Genomic DNA, 12,887 nt, shown 5'->3' with positions numbered 1-12,887 from the left:
TTTATTGTGAAATTTGGGAGGAAGCTTTTTTTTTTACAATGCTGTTTTCCAAGTGTAATAAGTCCGCGTGGCCTAATGGATAAGGAGTCTGACTTCGAATCGGAAGATTGCAGGTTCGAGTCCTGTCGCGGACGATGAGTGTAACTTTTTTTCCATAGACGTGAAAAAATTACCGTTTTCTTCACTTTAATAATGCATGAGTGTATTTTAATGTCAAATTTGGGAGGACGCTTATTTTTATTCAAATCTGCTTTCCAACTATAACAAGTCTGCGTGGCCTAATGGATAAGGCGTCTGACTTCGAATCAGAAGATTGCAGGTTCGAGTCCTGTCGCGGACGAAAAGTGTAACATTTTTCCATAAACGTGGAAAAAATGCCGTTTGCTTTCTTTTTATAATGCATCTCTGTATTTTAATGTGAAATTTGGGAGGAAGCTTTTTTTTTTACAATGCTGTTTTCCAAGTGTAATAAGTCCGCGTGGCCTAATGGATAAGGAGTCTGACTTCGAATCAGAAGATTGCAGGGTCGAGTGCTGTCGCGGACGATGAGTGTAACGTTTTTCCATAGACGTGAAAAAAATACCGTTTTCTTCACTTTTATAATGCATGAGTGTATTTTAAAGTCAAATTTGGGAGGACGCTTATTTTTATACAAATCTGCTTTCCAGCTATAACAAGTCCGCGTGGCCTAATGGATAAGGCGTCTGACTTCGAATCAGAAGATTGCAGGTTCGAGTCCTTTCGCGGACGAAAAGTGTAACATTTTTCCATAAACGTGAAAAAAATGCCGTTTGCTTCCTTTTTATAATGCATCTCTGTATTTTAATGGAGAAATTTGGGAGGACGCTTATTTTTTTACAATGCTGTTTTCCAAGTGTAATAAGTCCGCGTGGCCTAATGGATAAGGCGTCTGACTTCGAATCAAAAGATTGCAGTTTCGAGTCCTGTCGCGGACGCTGAGTGTAACTTTTTTCCATAGACGTGAAAAAAATACCGTTTTCTTCACTTTAATAATGCATGAGTGTATCTTAAAGTCAAATTTGGGAGGACGCTTATTTTTATACAAATCTGCTTTCCAACTATAACAAGTCCGCGTGGCCTAATGGATAAAGCGTCTGACTTCGAATCAGAAGATTGCAGGTTCGAGTCCTGTCGCGGACAAAAAGTGTAACATTTTTCCATAAACGTGAAAAAAATGCCGTTTGCTTACTTGTTATAATGCATCTCTGTATTGTAATGTGAAATTTGGGATGACGCTTTTTTTTACAATGCTGTTTTCCAAGTGTAATAAGTCCGCGTGGCCTAATGGATAAGGCGTCTGACTTCGAATCAGAAGATTGCAGTTTCGAGTCCTGTCGCGGACGATGAGTGTAACTTTTTTCCATAGACGTGAAAAAAATACCGTTTTCTTCACTTTAATAATGCGTGAGTGTATTTTAATGTCAAATTTGGGAGGACGCTTATTTTTATACACATCTGCTTTCCAACTATAACAAGTCCGCGTGGCCTAATGGATAAGGCGTCTGACTTCGAATCAGAAGATTGCATGTTCGAGTCCTGTCGCGGACGAAAAGTGTAACATTTTTCCATAAACGTGAAAAAAATGCCGTTTGCTTCCTTTTTATAATGCATCTCTGTATTTTAATGTGAAATTTGGGAGGACGCTTATTTTTATACAATGCTGTTTTCCAAGTGTAATAAGTCCGCGTGGCCTAATGGATAAGGCGTCTGACTTCGAATCAGAAGATTGCAGGTTCGAGTCCTGTCGCGGACGATGAGTGTAACTTTTTTTCCATAGACGTGAAAAAAAGTACCGTTTTCTTCACTTTAATAATGCATGAGTGTATTTTAATGTCAAATTTGGGAGGACGCTTATTTTTATACAAATCTGCTTTCCAACTGTCACAAGTCCGCGTGGCCTAATGGATATGGCGTCTGACTTCTAATCAGAAGATTGCAGGTTCGAGTCCTGTCGCGGACGAAAAGTGTAACATTTTTCCATAAACGTGAAAAAAATGCCGTTTGCTTCCTTTTTATAATGCATCTCTGTATTTTAATGTGAAATTTGGGAGGACGCTTATTTTTTTACAATGCTGTTTTCCAAGTGTAATAAGTCCGCGTGGCCTAATGGATAAGGCGTCTGACTTCGAATCAGAAGATTGCAGGTTCGAGTCCTGTCGCGGACGGTGAGTGTAACTTTTTTTCCATAGACGTGAAAAAAATACCGTTTTCTTCACTTCAATAATGCATGAGTGTATTTTAATGTCAAATTTGGGAGGACGCTTATTTTTATTCAAATCTGCTTTCCAACTATAACAAGTCTGCGTGGCCTAATGGATAAGGCGTCTGACTTCGAATCAGAAGATTGCAGGTTCGAGTCCTGTCGCGGACGAAAAGTGTAACATTTTTCCATAAACGTGGAAAAAATGCCGTTTGCCTTCTTTTTATAATGCATCTCTGTATTTTATTGTGAAATTTGGGAGGAAGCTTTTTTTTTTACAATGCTGTTTTCCAAGTGTAATAAGTCCGCGTGGCCTAATGGATAAGGAGTCTGACTTCGAATCAGAAGATTGCAGGTTCGAGTCCTGTCGCGGACGATGAGTGTAACTTTTTTTCCATAGACGTGAAAAAATTACCGTTTTCTTCACTTTAATAATGCATGAGTGTATTTTAATGTCAAATTTGGGAGGACGCTTATTTTTATTCAAATCTGCTTTCCAACTATAACAAGTCTGCGTGGCCTAATGGATAAGGCGTCTGACTTCGAATCAGAAGATTGCAGGTTCGAGTCCTGTCGCGGACGAAAAGTGTAACTTTTTCCATAAACGTGGAAAAAATGCCGTTTGCTTTCTTTTTATAATGCATCTCTGTATTTTAATGTGAAATTTGGGAGGAAGCTTTTTTTTTTACAATGCTGTTTTCCAAGTGTAATAAGTCCGCGTGGCCTAATGGATAAGGAGTCTGACTTCGAATCAGAAGATTGCAGGGTCGAGTGCTGTCGCGGACGATGAGTGTAACGTTTTTCCATAGACGTGAAAAAAATACCGTTTTCTTCACTTTTATAATGCATGAGTGTATTTTAAAGTCAAATTTGGGAGGACGCTTATTTTTATACAAATCTGCTTTCCAGCTATAACAAGTCCGCGTGGCCTAATGGATAAGGCGTCTGACTTCGAATCAGAAGATTGCAGGTTCGAGTCCTTTCGCGGACGAAAAGTGTAACATTTTTCCATAAACGTGAAAAAAATGCCGTTTGCTTCCTTTTTATAATGCATCTCTGTATTTTAATGGAGAAATTTGGGAGGACGCTTATTTTTTTACAATGCTGTTTTCCAAGTGTAATAAGTCCGCGTGGCCTAATGGATAAGGCGTCTGACTTCGAATCAAAAGATTGCAGTTTCGAGTCCTGTCGCGGACGCTGAGTGTAACTTTTTTCCATAGACGTGAAAAAAATACCGTTTTCTTCACTTTAATAATGCATGAGTGTATCTTAAAGTCAAATTTGGGAGGACGCTTATTTTTATACAAATCTGCTTTCCAACTATAACAAGTCCGCGTGGCCTAATGGATAAGGCGTCTGACTTCGAATCAGAAGATTGCAGGTTCGAGTCCTGTCGCGGACAAAAAGTGTAACATTTTTCCATAAACGTGAAAAAAATGCCGTTTGCTTACTTGTTATAATGCATCTCTGTATTGTAATGTGAAATTTGGGATGACGCTTTTTTTTTACAATGCTGTTTTCCAAGTGTAATAAGTCCGCGTGGCCTAATGGATAAGGCGTCTGACTTCGAATCAGAAGATTGCAGTTTCGAGTCCTGTCGCGGACGATGAGTGTAACTTTTTTCCATAGACGTGAAAAAAATACCGTTTTCTTCACTTTAATAATGCGTGAGTGTATTTTAATGTCAAATTTGGGAGGACGCTTATTTTTATACACATCTGCTTTCCAACTATAACAAGTCCGCGTGGCCTAATGGATAAGGCGTCTGACTTCGAATCAGAAGATTGCATGTTCGAGTCCTGTCGCGGACGAAAAGTGTAACATTTTTCCATAAACGTGAAAAAAATGCCGTTTGCTTCCTTTTTATAATGCATCTCTGTATTTTAATGTGAAATTTGGGAGGACGCTTATTTTTATACAATGCTGTTTTCCAAGTGTAATAAGTCCGCGTGGCCTAATGGATAAGGCGTCTGACTTCGAATCAGAAGATTGCAGGTTCGAGTCCTGTCGCGGACGATGAGTGTAACTTTTTTTCCATAGACGTGAAAAAAAGTACCGTTTTCTTCACTTTAATAATGCATGAGTGTATTTTAATGTCAAATTTGGGAGGACGCTTATTTTTATACAAATCTGCTTTCCAACTGTCACAAGTCCGCGTGGCCTAATGGATATGGCGTCTGACTTCTAATCAGAAGATTGCAGGTTCGAGTCCTGTCGCGGACGAAAAGTGTAACATTTTTCCATAAACGTGAAAAAAATGCCGTTTGCTTCCTTTTTATAATGCATCTCTGTATTTTAATGTGAAATTTGGGAGGACGCTTATTTTTTTACAATGCTGTTTTCCAAGTGTAATAAGTCCGCGTGGCCTAATGGATAAGGCGTCTGACTTCGAATCAGAAGATTGCAGGTTCGAGTCCTGTCGCGGACGATGAGTGTAACTTTTTTTCCATAGACGTGAAAAAAATACCGTTTTCTTCACTTCAATAATGCATGAGTGTATTTTAATGTCAAATTTGGGAGGACGCTTATTTTTATTCAAATCTGCTTTCCAACTATAACAAGTCTGCGTGGCCTAATGGATAAGGCGTCTGACTTCGAATCAGAAGATTGCAGGTTCGAGTCCTGTCGCGGACGAAAAGTGTAACATTTTTCCATAAACGTGGAAAAAATGCCGTTTGCCTTCTTTTTATAATGCATCTCTGTATTTTATTGTGAAATTTGGGAGGAAGCTTTTTTTTTTACAATGCTGTTTTCCAAGTGTAATAAGTCCGCGTGGCCTAATGGATAAGGAGTCTGACTTCGAATCAGAAGATTGCAGGTTCGAGTCCTGTCGCGGACGATGAGTGTAACTTTTTTTCCATAGACGTGAAAAAATTACCGTTTTCTTCACTTTAATAATGCATGAGTGTATTTTAATGTCAAATTTGGGAGGACGCTTATTTTTATTCAAATCTGCTTTCCAACTATAACAAGTCTGCGTGGCCTAATGGATAAGGCGTCTGACTTCGAATCAGAAGATTGCAGGTTCGAGTCCTGTCGCGGACGAAAAGTGTAACTTTTTCCATAAACGTGGAAAAAATGCCGTTTGCTTTCTTTTTATAATGCATCTCTGTATTTTAATGTGAAATTTGGGAGGAAGCTTTTTTTTTTTACAATGCTGTTTTCCAAGTGTAATAAGTCCGCGTGGCCTAATGGATAAGGAGTCTGACTTCGAATCAGAAGATTGCAGGGTCGAGTCCTGTCGCGGACGATGAGTGTAACTTTTTTCCATAGACGTGAAAAAAATACCGTTTTCTTCACTTTTATAATGCATGAGTGTATTTTAAAGTCAAATTTGGGAGGACGCTTATTTTTATACAAATCTGCTTTCCAACTATAACAAGTCCGCGTGGCCTAATGGATAAGGCGTCTGACTTCGAATCAGAAGATTGCAGGTTCGAGTCCTGTCGCGGACGCTGAGTGTAACTTTTTTCCATAGACGTGAAAAAAATACCGTTTTCTTCACTTTAATAATGCATGAGTGTATTTTAAAGTCAAATTTGGGAGGACGCTTATTTTTATACAAATCTGCTTTCCAACTATAACAAGTCCGCGTGGCCTAATGGATAAGGCGTCTGACTTCGAATCAGAAGATTGCAGGTTCGAGTCCTGTCGCGGACAAAAAGTGTAACATTTTTCCATAAACGTGAAAAAATGCCGTTTTGCTTACTTTTTATAATGCATCTCTGTATTGTAATGTGAAATTTGGGAGGAAGCTTTTTTTTTTACAATGCTGTTTTCCAAGTGTAATAAGTCCGCGTGGCCTAATGGATAAGGAGTCTGACTTCGAATCAGAAGATTGCAGGTTCGAGTCCTGTCGCGGGACGATGAGTGTAACTTTTTTTCCATAGACGTGAAAAAATTACCGTTTTCTTCACTTTAATAATGCATGAGTGTATTTTAATGTCAAATTTGGGAGGACGCTTATTTTTATTCAAATCTGCTTTCCAACTATAACAAGTCTGCGTGGCCTAATGGATAAGGCGTCTGACTTCGAATCAGAAGATTGCAGGTTCGAGTCCTGTCGCGGACGAAAAGTGTAACATTTTTCCATAAACGTGGAAAAAATGCCGTTTGCTTTCTTTTTATAATGCCATCTCTGTATTTTAATGTGAAATTTGGGGAGGAAGCTTTTTTTTTTACAATGCTGTTTTCCAAGTGTAATAAGTCCGCGTGGCCTAATGGATAAGGAGTCTGACTTCGAATCAGAAGATTGCAGGGTCGAGTGCTGTCGCGGACGATGAGTGTAACTTTTTTCCATAGACGTGAAAAAATACCGTTTTTCTTCACTTTTATAATGCATGAGTGTATTTTAAAGTCAAATTTGGGAGGACGCTTATTTTTATACAAATCTGCTTTCCAACTATAACAAGTCCGCGTGGCCTAATGGATAAGGCGTCTGACTTCGAATCAGAAGATTGCAGGTTCGAGTCCTTTCGCGGACGAAAAGTGTAACATTTTTCCATAAACGTGAAAAAAATGCCGTTTGCTTCCTTTTTATAATGCATCTCTGTATTTTAATGGAGAAATTTGGGAGGACGCTTATTTTTTTACAATGCTGTTTCCAAGTGTAATAAGTCCGCGTGGCCTAATGGATAAGGCGTCTGACTTCGAATCAAAAGATTGCAGTTTCGAGTCCTGTCGCGGACGCTGAGTGTAACTTTTTTCCATAGACGTGAAAAAAATACCGTTTTCTTCACTTTAATAATGCATGAGTGTATTTTAAAGTCAAATTTGGGAGGACGCTTATTTTTATACAAATCTGCTTTCCAACTATAACAAGTCCGCGTGGCCTAATGGATAAGGCGTCTGACTTCGAATCAGAAGATTGCAGGTTCGAGTCCTGTCGCGGACAAAACGTGTAACATTTTTCCATAAACGTGAAAAAAATGCCGTTTGCTTACTTTTTATAATGCATCTCTGTATTGTAATGTGAAATTTGGGATGACGCTTTTATTTTACAATGCTGTTTTCCAAGTGTAATAAGTCCGCGTGGCCTAATGGATAAGGCGTCTGACTTCGAATCAGAAGATTGCAGTTTCGAGTCCTGTCGCGGACGATGAGTGTAAACTTTTTTCCATAGACGTGAAAAAAAATACCGTTTTTCCTTCACTTTAATAATGCGTGAGTGTATTTTAATGTCAAATTTGGGAGGATGCTTATTTTTATACACATCTGCTTTCCAACTATAACAAGTCCGCGTGGCCTAATGGATAAGGCGTCTGACTTCGAATCAGAAGATTGCATGTTCGTAGTCCTGTCGCGGACGAAAAGTGTAAAATTTTTCCATAAACGTGAAAAAATGCCGTTTGCTTCCTTTTTATAATGCATCTCTGTATTTTAATGTGAAATTTGGGAGGACGCTTATTTTTTTTACAATGCTGTTTTCCAAGTGTAATAAGTCCGCGTGCCTATGGATAAGGCGTCTGACTTCGAATCAGAGATTGCAGGTTCGAGTCCTGTCGCGGACGATGAGTGTAACTTTTTTTCCATAGACGTGAAAAAAATACCGTTTTCTTCACTTCAATAATGCATGAGTGTATTTTAATGTCAAATTTGGGAGGACGCTTATTTTTATTCAAATCTGCTTTCCAACTATAACAAGTCTGCGTGGCCTAATGGATAAGGCGTCTGACTTCGAATCAGAAGATTGCAGGGTTCGAGTCCTGTCGCGGACGAAAAGTGTAACATTTTTTCCATAAACGTGGAAAAAATGCCGTTTGCTTTCTTTTTATAATGCATCTCTGTATTTTATTGTGAAATTTGGGAGGATAGCTTTTTTTTTTACAATGCTGTTTTCCAAGTGTAATAAGTCCGCGTGGCCTAATGGATAAGGAGTCTGACTTCGAATCAGAAGATTGCAGGTTCGAGTCCTGTCGCGGACGATGAGTGTAACTTTTTTTCCATAGACGTGAAAAAATTACCGTTTTCTTCACTTTAATAATGCATGAGTGTATTTTAATGTCAAATTTGGGAGGACGCTTATTTTTATTCAAATCTGCTTTCCAACTATAACAAGTCTGCGTGGCCTAATGGATAAGGCGTCTGACTTCGAATCAGAAGATTGCAGGTTCGAGTCCTGTCGCGGACGAAAAGTGTAACTTTTTTCCATAAACGTGGAAAAAATGCCGTTTGCTTTCTTTTTATAATGCATCTCTGTATTTTAATGTGAAATTTGGGAGGAAGCTTTTTTTTTTTACAATGCTGTTTTCCAAGTGTAATAAGTCCGCGTGGCCTAATGGATAAGGAGTCTGACTTCGAATCAGAAGATTGCAGGGTCGAGTCCTGTCGCGGACGATGAGTGTAACTTTTTTCCATAGACGTGAAAAAAATACCGTTTTCTTCACTTTTATAATGCATGAGTGTATTTTAAAGTCAAATTTGGGAGGACGCTTATTTTTATACAAATCTGCTTTCCAACTATAACAAGTCCGCGTGGCCTAATGGATAAGGCGTCTGACTTCGAATCAGAAGATTGCAGGTTCGAGTCCTGTCGCGGACGAAAAGTGTAACATTTTTCCATAAACGTGAAAAAAATGCCGTTTGCTTCCTTTTTATAATGCATCTCTGTATTTAAATGTGAAATTTGGGAGGACGCTTATTTTTTTACAATGCTGTTTTCCAAGTGTAATAAGTCCGCGAGGCCTAATGGATAAGGCGTCTGACTTCGAATCAGAAGATTGCAGGTTCGAGTCCTGTCGCGGACGATGAGTGTAACTTTTTTTCCATAGACGTGAAAAAAATACCGTTTTCTTCACTTCAATAATGCATGAGTGTATTTTAATGTCAAATTTGGGAGGACGCTTATTTTTATTCAAATCTGCTTTCCAACTATAACAAGTCTGCGTGGCCTAATGGATAAGGCGTCTGACTTCGAATCAGAAGATTGCAGGTTCGAGTCCTGTCGCGGACGAAAAGTGTAACATTTTTCCATAAACTTGGAAAAAATGCCGTTTGCTTTCTTTTTACAATGCATCTCTGTATTTTATTGTGAAATTTGGGAGGAAGCTTTTTTTTTACAATGCTGTTTTCCAAGTGTAATAAGTCCGCGTGGCCTAATGGATAAGGAGTCTGACTTCGAATCAGAAGATTGCAGGTTCGAGTCCTGTCGCGGACGATGAGTGTAACTTTTTTTCCATAGACGTGAAAAAATTACCGTTTTCTTCACTTTAATAATGCATGAGTGTATTTTAATGTCAAATTTGGGAGGACGCTTATTTTTATTCAAATCTGCTTTCCAACTATAACAAGTCTGCGTGGCCTAATGGATAAGGCGTCTGACTTCGAATCAGAAGATTGCAGGTTCGAGTCCTGTCGCGGACGAAAAGTGTAACATTTTTCCATAAACGTGGAAAAAATGCCGTTTGCTTTCTTTTTATAATGCATCTCTGTATTTTAATGTGAAATTTGGGAGGAAGCTTTTTTTTTTACAATGCTGTTTTCCAAGTGTAATAAGTCCGCGTGGCCTAATGGATAAGGAGTCTGACTTCGAATCAGAAGATTGCAGGGTCGAGTGCTGTCGCGGACGATGAGTGTAACTTTTTTCCATAGACGTGAAAAAAATACCGTTTTCTTCACTTTTATAATGCATGAGTGTATTTTAAAGTCAAATTTGGGAGGACGCTTATTTTTATACAAATCTGCTTTCCAACTATAATAAGTCCGCGTGGCCTAATGGATAAGGCGTCTGACTTCGAATCAGAAGATTGCAGGTTCGAGTCCTTTCGCGGACGAAAAGTGTAACATTTTTCCATAAACGTGAAAAAAATGCCGTTTGCTTCCTTTTTATAATGCATCTCTGTATTTTAATGGAGAAATTTGGGAGGACGCTTATTTTTTTACAATGCTGTTTTCCAAGTGTAATAAGTCCGCGTGGCCTAATGGATAAGGCGTCTGACTTCGAATCAGAAGATTGCAGTTTCGAGTCCTGTCGCGGACGATGAGTGTAACTTTTTTCCATAGACGTGAAAAAAATACCGTTTTCTTCACTTTAATAATGCGTGAGTGTATTTTAATGTCAAATTTGGGAGGATGCTTATTTTTATACACATCTGCTTTCCAACTATAACAAGTCCGCGTGGCCTAATGGATAAGGCGTCTGACTTCGAATCAGAAGATTGCATGTTCGAGTCCTGTCGCGGACGAAAAGTGTAACATTTTTCCATAAACGTGAAAAAAATGCCGTTTGCTTCCTTTTTATAATGCATCTCTGTATTTTAATGTGAAATTTGGGAGGACGCTTATTTTTATACAATGCTGTTTTCCAAGTGTAATAAGTCCGCGTGGCCTAATGGATAAGGCGTCTGACTTCGAATCAGAAGATTGCAGGTTCGAGTCCTGTCGCGGACGATGAGTGTAACTTTTTTTCCATAGACGTGAAAAAAATACCGTTTTCTTCACTTCAATAATGCATCAGTGTATTTTAATGTCAAATTTGGGAGGACGCTTATTTTTATTCAAATCTGCTTTCCAACTATAACAAGTCTGCGTGGCCTAATGGATAAGGCGTCTGACTTCGAATCAGAAGATTGCAAGTTCGAGTCCTGTCGCGGACGAAAAGTGTAACATTTTTCCATAAACGTGGAAAAAATGCCGTTTGCTTTCTTTTTATAATGCATCTCTGTATTTTATTGTGAAATTTGGGAGGAAGCTTTTTTTTTTACAATGCTGTTTTCCAAGTGTAATAAGTCCGCGTGGCCTAATGGATAAGGAGTCTGACTTCGAATCAGAAGATTGCAGGTTCGAGTCCTGTCGCGGACGATGAGTGTAACTTTTTTTCCATAGACGTGAAAAAATTACCGTTTTCTTCACTTTAATAATGCATGAGTGTATTTTAATGTCAAATTTGGGAGGACGCTTATTTTTATTCAAATCTGCTTTCCAACTATAACAAGTCTGCGTGGCCTAATGGATAAGGCGTCTGACTTCGAATCAGAAGATTGCAGGTTCGAGTCCTGTCGCGGACGAAAAGTGTAACTTTTTTCCATAAACGTGGAAAAAATGCCGTTTGCTTTCTTTTTATAATGCATCTCTGTATTTTAATGTGAAATTTGGGAGGAAGCTTTTTTTTTTTACAATGCTGTTTTCCAAGTGTAATAAGTCCGCGTGGCCTAATGGATAAGGAGTCTGACTTCGAATCAGAAGATTGCAGGGTCGAGTCCTGTCGCGGACGATGAGTGTAACGTTTTTCCATAGACGTGAAAAAAATACCGTTTTCTTCACTTTTATAATGCATGAGTGTATTTTAAAGTCAAATTTGGGAGGACGCTTATTTTTATACAAATCTGCTTTCCAACTATAACAAGTCCGCGTGGCCTAATGGATAAGGCGTCTGACTTCGAATCAGAAGATTGCAGGTTCGAGTCCTGTCGCGGACGCTGAGTGTAACTTTTTTCCATAGACGTGAAAAAAATACCGTTTTCTTCACTTTAATAATGCATGAGTGTATTTTAAAGTCAAATTTGGGAGGACGCTTATTTTTATACAAATCTGCTTTCCAACTATAACAAGTCCGCGTGGCCTAATGGATAAGGCGTCTGACTTCGAATCAGAAGATTGCAGGTTCGAGTCCTGTCGCGGACAAAAAGTGTAACATTTTTCCATAAACGTGAAAAAAATGCCGTTTGCTTACTTTTTATAATGCATCTCTGTATTGTAATGTGAAATTTGGGATGACGCTTTTTTTTTACAATGCTGTTTTCCAAGTGTAATAAGTCCGCGTGGCCTAATGGATAAGGCGTCTGACTTCGAATCAGAAGATTGCAGTTTCGAGTCCTGTCGCGGACGATGAGTGTAACTTTTTTCCATAGACGTGAAAAAAATGCCGTTTGCTTCCTTTTTATGATGCATCTCTGTATTTTAATGTGAAATTTGGGAGGACGCTTATTTTTATACAATGCTGTTTTCCAAGTGTAATAAGTCCGCGTGGCCTAATGGATAAGGCGTCTGACTTGGAATCAGAAGATTGCAGGTTCGAGTCCTGTCGCGGACGATGAGTGTAACTTTTTTTCCATAGACGTGAAAAAAATACCGTTTTCTTCACTTTAATAATGCATGAGTGTATTTTAATGTCAAATTTGGGAGGACGCTTATTTTTATACAAATCTGCTTTCCAACTATAACAAGTCCGCGTGGCCTAATGGATAAGGCGTCTGACTTCGAATCAGAAGATTGCAGGTTCGAGTCCTGTCGCGGACGAAAAGTGTAACATTTTTCCATAAACGTGAAAAAAATGCCGTTTGCTTCCTTTTTATAATGCATCTCTGTATTTTAATGTGAAATTTGGGAGGACGCTTATTTTTTTACAATGCTGTTTTCCAAGTGTAATAAGTCCGCGTGGCCTAATGGATAAGGAGTCTGACTTCGAATCAGAAGATTGCAGGTTCGAGTCCTGTCGCGGACGATGAGTGTAACTTTTTTTCCATAGACGTGAAAAAATTACCGTTTTCTTCACTTTAATAATGCATGAGTGTATTTTAATGTCAAATTTGGGAGGACGCTTATTTTTATTCAAATCTGCTTTCCAACTATAACAAGTCTGCGTGGCCTAATGGATAAGGCGTCTGACTTCGAATCAGAAGATTGCAGGTTCGAGTCCTGTCGCGGACGAAAAGTGTAACTTTTTTCC

At 38.8% G+C, this 12,887-nt stretch overlaps 25 non-coding genes across 25 annotated transcripts; all 25 read left to right on the top strand.

The window, feature by feature from the left end:
* Positions 1–267: 267 nt before the first annotated feature.
* Positions 268–340, top strand: TRNAR-UCG (transfer RNA arginine (anticodon UCG)). Its single transcript has one exon. It is a non-coding gene; the product is annotated as a tRNA-Arg (tRNA).
* A 1,361-nt stretch (positions 341–1,701) lies between these two features.
* Positions 1,702–1,774, top strand: TRNAR-UCG (transfer RNA arginine (anticodon UCG)). Its single transcript has one exon. It is a non-coding gene; the product is annotated as a tRNA-Arg (tRNA).
* A 339-nt stretch (positions 1,775–2,113) lies between these two features.
* TRNAR-UCG (transfer RNA arginine (anticodon UCG)) lies at positions 2,114–2,186 on the top strand. The gene has a single exon. It is a non-coding gene; the product is annotated as a tRNA-Arg (tRNA).
* Positions 2,187–2,319: 133 nt separating this feature from the next.
* TRNAR-UCG (transfer RNA arginine (anticodon UCG)) lies at positions 2,320–2,392 on the top strand. Its single transcript has one exon. It is a non-coding gene; the product is annotated as a tRNA-Arg (tRNA).
* Positions 2,393–2,730: 338 nt separating this feature from the next.
* TRNAR-UCG (transfer RNA arginine (anticodon UCG)) lies at positions 2,731–2,803 on the top strand. The gene has a single exon. It is a non-coding gene; the product is annotated as a tRNA-Arg (tRNA).
* A 747-nt stretch (positions 2,804–3,550) lies between these two features.
* Positions 3,551–3,623, top strand: TRNAR-UCG (transfer RNA arginine (anticodon UCG)). The gene has a single exon. It is a non-coding gene; the product is annotated as a tRNA-Arg (tRNA).
* Positions 3,624–4,164: 541 nt separating this feature from the next.
* TRNAR-UCG (transfer RNA arginine (anticodon UCG)) lies at positions 4,165–4,237 on the top strand. The gene has a single exon. It is a non-coding gene; the product is annotated as a tRNA-Arg (tRNA).
* Positions 4,238–4,576: 339 nt separating this feature from the next.
* TRNAR-UCG (transfer RNA arginine (anticodon UCG)) lies at positions 4,577–4,649 on the top strand. Its single transcript has one exon. It is a non-coding gene; the product is annotated as a tRNA-Arg (tRNA).
* A 133-nt stretch (positions 4,650–4,782) lies between these two features.
* Positions 4,783–4,855, top strand: TRNAR-UCG (transfer RNA arginine (anticodon UCG)). Its single transcript has one exon. It is a non-coding gene; the product is annotated as a tRNA-Arg (tRNA).
* Positions 4,856–5,193: 338 nt separating this feature from the next.
* TRNAR-UCG (transfer RNA arginine (anticodon UCG)) lies at positions 5,194–5,266 on the top strand. The gene has a single exon. It is a non-coding gene; the product is annotated as a tRNA-Arg (tRNA).
* Positions 5,267–5,603: 337 nt separating this feature from the next.
* Positions 5,604–5,676, top strand: TRNAR-UCG (transfer RNA arginine (anticodon UCG)). The gene has a single exon. It is a non-coding gene; the product is annotated as a tRNA-Arg (tRNA).
* Positions 5,677–5,808: 132 nt separating this feature from the next.
* TRNAR-UCG (transfer RNA arginine (anticodon UCG)) lies at positions 5,809–5,881 on the top strand. Its single transcript has one exon. It is a non-coding gene; the product is annotated as a tRNA-Arg (tRNA).
* A 339-nt stretch (positions 5,882–6,220) lies between these two features.
* Positions 6,221–6,293, top strand: TRNAR-UCG (transfer RNA arginine (anticodon UCG)). The gene has a single exon. It is a non-coding gene; the product is annotated as a tRNA-Arg (tRNA).
* A 749-nt stretch (positions 6,294–7,042) lies between these two features.
* Positions 7,043–7,115, top strand: TRNAR-UCG (transfer RNA arginine (anticodon UCG)). Its single transcript has one exon. It is a non-coding gene; the product is annotated as a tRNA-Arg (tRNA).
* Positions 7,116–8,278: 1,163 nt separating this feature from the next.
* Positions 8,279–8,351, top strand: TRNAR-UCG (transfer RNA arginine (anticodon UCG)). The gene has a single exon. It is a non-coding gene; the product is annotated as a tRNA-Arg (tRNA).
* A 338-nt stretch (positions 8,352–8,689) lies between these two features.
* On the top strand, positions 8,690–8,762 carry TRNAR-UCG (transfer RNA arginine (anticodon UCG)). Its single transcript has one exon. It is a non-coding gene; the product is annotated as a tRNA-Arg (tRNA).
* A 338-nt stretch (positions 8,763–9,100) lies between these two features.
* Positions 9,101–9,173, top strand: TRNAR-UCG (transfer RNA arginine (anticodon UCG)). Its single transcript has one exon. It is a non-coding gene; the product is annotated as a tRNA-Arg (tRNA).
* A 337-nt stretch (positions 9,174–9,510) lies between these two features.
* On the top strand, positions 9,511–9,583 carry TRNAR-UCG (transfer RNA arginine (anticodon UCG)). Its single transcript has one exon. It is a non-coding gene; the product is annotated as a tRNA-Arg (tRNA).
* A 953-nt stretch (positions 9,584–10,536) lies between these two features.
* On the top strand, positions 10,537–10,609 carry TRNAR-UCG (transfer RNA arginine (anticodon UCG)). Its single transcript has one exon. It is a non-coding gene; the product is annotated as a tRNA-Arg (tRNA).
* Positions 10,610–11,153: 544 nt separating this feature from the next.
* TRNAR-UCG (transfer RNA arginine (anticodon UCG)) lies at positions 11,154–11,226 on the top strand. Its single transcript has one exon. It is a non-coding gene; the product is annotated as a tRNA-Arg (tRNA).
* A 338-nt stretch (positions 11,227–11,564) lies between these two features.
* On the top strand, positions 11,565–11,637 carry TRNAR-UCG (transfer RNA arginine (anticodon UCG)). Its single transcript has one exon. It is a non-coding gene; the product is annotated as a tRNA-Arg (tRNA).
* Positions 11,638–11,769: 132 nt separating this feature from the next.
* Positions 11,770–11,842, top strand: TRNAR-UCG (transfer RNA arginine (anticodon UCG)). Its single transcript has one exon. It is a non-coding gene; the product is annotated as a tRNA-Arg (tRNA).
* A 336-nt stretch (positions 11,843–12,178) lies between these two features.
* TRNAP-UGG (transfer RNA proline (anticodon UGG)) lies at positions 12,179–12,251 on the top strand. Its single transcript has one exon. It is a non-coding gene; the product is annotated as a tRNA-Pro (tRNA).
* A 133-nt stretch (positions 12,252–12,384) lies between these two features.
* TRNAR-UCG (transfer RNA arginine (anticodon UCG)) lies at positions 12,385–12,457 on the top strand. The gene has a single exon. It is a non-coding gene; the product is annotated as a tRNA-Arg (tRNA).
* Positions 12,458–12,795: 338 nt separating this feature from the next.
* Positions 12,796–12,868, top strand: TRNAR-UCG (transfer RNA arginine (anticodon UCG)). The gene has a single exon. It is a non-coding gene; the product is annotated as a tRNA-Arg (tRNA).
* The last annotated feature ends 19 nt before the right edge of the window (positions 12,869–12,887 follow it).

The sequence above is a fragment of the Parasteatoda tepidariorum genome, chromosome 3 (assembly GCF_982258835.1).
Source record: "Parasteatoda tepidariorum strain Cologne lab strain chromosome 3, Ptep-v5.0, whole genome shotgun sequence".
In the NCBI taxonomy this organism is placed as follows: Eukaryota; Metazoa; Arthropoda; class Arachnida; order Araneae; family Theridiidae; genus Parasteatoda; species Parasteatoda tepidariorum.
This window is presented reverse-complemented; position numbering and strand designations above follow the sequence as displayed.